The 5,131-nt window shown below is 40.2% G+C and overlaps 1 pseudogene; it reads left to right on the top strand.

The window, feature by feature from the left end:
• Positions 1-2,429: 2,429 nt before the first annotated feature.
• LOC130036960 (uncharacterized) lies at positions 2,430-2,528 on the top strand (annotated as a pseudogene).
• Positions 2,529-5,131: the final 2,603 nt, after the last annotated feature.

Below are 5,131 nucleotides of genomic sequence, written 5' to 3' on the forward strand. Positions count from 1 at the left end.
AACAAAAGCTACCGGTGTTGCCGTGGATGTGGGGAAAAAGGGACTCTCCTTCAGTGCTGGTGGAAATGCGGACAGGTTCAGCCATTTTGGAAAACAGTATGAACGGTTCTCCGAATACTAGAAATTGAGCTCCCATTTGACCCAGCAATATCACTCCTGGGAATATAGCCTGGAGAGGCAAAAAAGTACAGCCGAAATGACATCTGCACTTGTATGTTCATTGCTGCACTGTTCACAATAGCCAAAATCTGGGGAAAAAAAACCCTAGTGCCCAAGAACAGATGACTTGTTAATGCCACTTTCTTTCATCTACACAGTGGAATTCTATGCAGCTGTTAGAAAATAAGAAGACATGAAATTTGCATAAAGTGGATCAACATAGAAAGTGAAATGAGTCAGAAAGATATGGACAGACATCGAAAGATTGTACTCATCTGTGGAATATAAAGTAACAGAATAAGAGACTAATACCCAAGAATAGAGTGATAAGGACTAGGAGGTTTGCTCCAGGCCTTGGAAGCCGACATCACATGCTGGGGGGAAAGGCAGCTCAGATAGAGGCCAGAACACCAACTAAAGGGTATTTGGAGGACCCGCTCTGGGTGGGAGATGTATGCCAAAAGTAGACCATAGAGCCATTCTTTCTGCCCCACCAAGATCACGATTTGACTCTCACAAGAGGCTATCCAGCATGACCACAGCCCCAGAGGCACATGGATCCAATTCGGAACCCAGAGGCTTTGGGCAGAAATGTGACTGAACTATGCATTAAGCTACGGCACCATTCTCCCTCAGGTGGGAAAGGGTATTTGTCGCTTCTGCCTTTCTCCCCCCTGGCGGCACGATGCCCACCACCTCAGAGATTATTGGACAGCCAGGTATGAGCTAGGGTGACAGGGCAACTACAGTCTCGTGGGATTGGGGGTGAGGGGTAAAACTAGCCCATTCGTCCTGCCAGCCAAGACCATGAGTTGCCCACCACGAGTGGCTCTCTGGCATGCCATGGCCCCAGAGAAAAAAAGAGCATGCCCTGCCACAAAGGCATGTTTTGGGGCATGGTGGGAGGAATACTGGTATCATGCACCAGTTACATCTCCATTCGTTCTAGCCCTGAGATTTTAGCAAGTGCCACATTGGAGGTTTTTTCACGGTCAGGGAAATGAGATACTTCATTGTTACTGGGTTTTGGCATATAGAACACACCACGGGTAGCTTGCCAGTCTCTGCCATGTAGGCAAGATACGCTTGGTAACCTGCCATGTTCTCTGAGAAAGAGAACTGGACAATATGAGTTGTTATCTTATCAACAAGATCCAGTATCTGGATCTTGGCCATTGATGGGATTACATAGCTCCAGAGGCAGTCCGTGGGTGTAACACTTAGCTACTGGAAGATGGGGGAACTGGATGGAGGAGGCCCATTCTTGGTCCGAGCAGTCTTGAATATCTCAGCCCCGGGTTCCGCACACCTGGGTTCCTCTGCCAGTTCCTTCATGCATGAGGCTCCTTCAAGTGTGGTGAGAGTGGTCTTAAGCATAACTATGGCTGGTTGCAGAGGTCTTCAGCTGCCAGGTCTCTGCTCGGGGTGGTGAGGGAAACTCAACCCACCCCCTCCAAGGGGCCCCAGTGAGGAAAGCCAGGTGCGGCATCAGGAGACTGCCATTTCAGAGATATTTGGACTTAATTTTTGATCGAAAAGTACACATCATTCAAACAGTTGTATGTGCTTAGTAATAAAATATTACACACATGTTCAATCACCTAAGAAAGCCCATTCTGCTCAGAGAACTAGATTTTTAATTACAGGTCTGTTTTGCCCATGTGGAATGACTGAGAATCACTATGAGTAGATATAAAACTCACTATACACCCAAAGATGCACACAGGTTACTTTGAGTCATCTGTGTTGTTAATGTGTCTGGGCCATTAAACTACATTGAGACCCTTTACAGGAGCCTCATGAGTCTCACATTCCCTTCAAGTTTAACTTGTAATAAAGTGGAATGAAATCATCAATATGCTTCTCACCTCTTCCTTCAGGAGAAAAATTCTACTTACTTTCAAGGTGGTCAAAGTGCGGACAACGCCATCCACCGTTTTCTGGAGATGTACACGGGACCGAGGTGAGAATAGCAAAAGGCTCCAGTTTAATTTTCTTAATGAAGATTTCAGGGAAGAGCATTAAACAACACTGATTCTCTATCTTCCAAAAGAATTATTTTGCAAAACTGATGCCCTGGGTATGGTAAAATATAATATTGTAAAAACCATACTTTTCCTTCTGGGACATTAATGTTCTAAATTTATCACTTCAAGCTCCTTTGAAATACCTTCCTAGATTGGGAATCACTGTCTGCCATAGGAGTGAGTAAGGACAACACTCAGAGAAATCAGAAGAGAAAAATAGGGGAAAAAATCAACTCTTATACTGAGTTTGGCAACACATATACTAAAATTGAAATGATACAGAGATTAGCATGATCCTTACACAGAGATGACAGGCCAACTTGTAAAGTGTTCCATATTTTTCTTGCATTAAGAATTAACAGGGCTACTTTAAGCTAAGACAAGCCCCACAAGTACTCCAAATTTCGACATAAAGATAGCAACAATCCCTATCACAATGATCTCTCTCAACGTCAATGGACTAAATACACCAATTCAGAGGCACAGGACGGCAGGATGAAATAGAAAACTGAACCCAACATTCTGCTGCCTGCAAGAAATACATCTGAGCAATCAAAGCAACCATGGGCTAAAAGTAAAAGGCTGGAAAACAATTCTTCAAGAAAAGAACACCTCCAAAAAGCTGCAGTGGCAATACTAGTATCAGACCACATGAACTTCAGACTAAAGGTTATAAGAGACAGTGAAGGTCATTTCTTAATGATCATGGGATATGTACATCAGAAAGAACTCACCCTCCTCAATGTAGATGCTCCTAATGACAGACCAGCAAAATACGTAAAAACAACTTCTAATAGACTTAAAGAAAAACATTGATAGCAACACAATGCTAGATGGAGATTTCAACAGTACTTTCTCACTTCTCAATAGATCAAAGAGACAAAAACTCGGCAAGAAAATATTTTATTTGAGGGAAGTAATGAACAACCATTGGCTTAGAGAAGAAATCAAGGAGGAAATAAAAAGATTCCAGAAAAAATGACAACGAGGAACTACCAGAACTTGTGGGACAGAGCAAAAGCAGTTCTAAGAGGAAAGTTTATAGCTCCGCCAGAATTCAACTGGAAGAAAGAAAGGGCCTACAAAAATAACTTACAGCTCAAGATTTTGGAAAATGACCAAGAAAAGGAGTCCAAACTAGCCAGGAGGTAAGAAATAATAAAACCTGGAGCAGAAATCAATGAGATATAATCCCAAAATACAATTCAGAAGACCAACAAAAGCAAGACATGGTTCTTTGAGAAAATAAATAAGATCGATAAACCACTAGCAAGACTCACAAAAAGAAAAGAGAAAGAATCCTAATAAACCGAATCAGAAATGCAAAGGGAGGCATCATAATAGAAACTACAAAATCCATAGGATCATCAGAGATTATTTTGAGAATCTTTAAAGCAGGAAATGAGAGAATCTGAAATAAATTGATAAATTACTGGATTCCAATTACCTCCCAAGGCTGAACAAAGAACATTTTGAAAACTCGAACCCATCACTACAAGGAAATTGAAATGATAATCAAAAGTATCCCCCAAAACAGGAGCCCAGGCCCAAATGGATTCACTAATGAAGTATTTCAAACCTTTCAGGAGGACCTACTGCCAATATTTTTTAAGATTTTCCAGGAAATTGAAGAAACAGAAATACTCCCAAGCAATTTCTATGAGGCAAAGATCACCCTGATATTCAAATCAGACAGAGAAACCACAAAAAAGAAAATTACAGACCTATTTCTTTGATAAATACAGATGCAAAGATCCTCAAGATTATACCAGCAAAGAGAAATCAGAAACTCCTCAAAAGGTCACACTCTATGACCAAGTAGGTTTATCTTGCGGATGCAAGGATGGCTTAACATTCTCAAGTCAATCAACAGAATACACCATCTCAATAAAATAAAGATAAAAATCATATGATAATATCAATAGTTGTAGATAAAGCATTTGATGAGATCCAGCACCCATTCATGATGAAAAACTCTCAACAAAATGGGAGTTGAAAGTACTTTCCTCCATCTAGTCAAAGCAAACTACTACAAACCCACACCAAGCATTATTCTCAATGGGGAAAAACTAAAGGCTTGGAGAAAAATCAATGAGCTAGATTCCCAAAATACAATCAGGCACAAAACAAGTTACCCACTCTCACCACTCCTATTCAACATAGTACTTGAAGTACTTGCCATATGATTTTGGTAAGAAAAAGATATCAAGGGCATCCAGATAAAAAAAGGAAGAACTCAAGCTTTTACTATTTGGAGACGACATGATAGTATACTTAGAAAATCCCAAAGAATCTAGCAAAAAGCTCCTGGGAAGAATAGATTTGTTTACTAAAGTAGCATATTACAAAATCAATATCCAATAGTCCATGGCTTTCCCAAATACTATTAATGAAAGAGAAAAAAGAGATAGGCGAAAAACAAACCCATTCACAATAACCTCAGAAAATCAAGTATACTAGAATCAACTAAAAATGTTAAGGACCTATACCAAAAACACTCTACAAAACACTACTTCATGAAATAAAAGAGGATATGAGGAAATGGAATCACATCCCATGCTCATTGATTGAGAGGATTAACACTGTCAAAATGGCAATACACCCCACAGCGCTATAAAGATTTAATGCACTTTCTATAAGGATACCCATAACATTTTTCAAAGAAATCGATTAAACCCTCTTGAAACGCATACACAACAATAAACTCCCATGATGAGCTAAAGCAATCTTTGGTAAAAAGAAGAAGGGAACAGCTTCCCCAACTTCAAACCCTACTACAAAGTCGTAGTAATCAAATTAGCATGATATTCAGATAAAGACAGGCCTCAGATCAATGGAATATAGTCAAATATCCTGACGCTGGCCCTCAGATTATTATTACCTAATGTATCATAAAGGCTCAAAAAATATGAAGTTGAGCAAGGAAGTCTCTTCAACAAGTGCTG

This window comes from Sorex fumeus, unplaced genomic scaffold (genome assembly GCF_029834395.1).
Source record: "Sorex fumeus unplaced genomic scaffold, SorFum_2.1 ptg000070l, whole genome shotgun sequence".
Lineage (NCBI taxonomy): Eukaryota > Metazoa > Chordata > Mammalia > Eulipotyphla > Soricidae > Sorex > Sorex fumeus.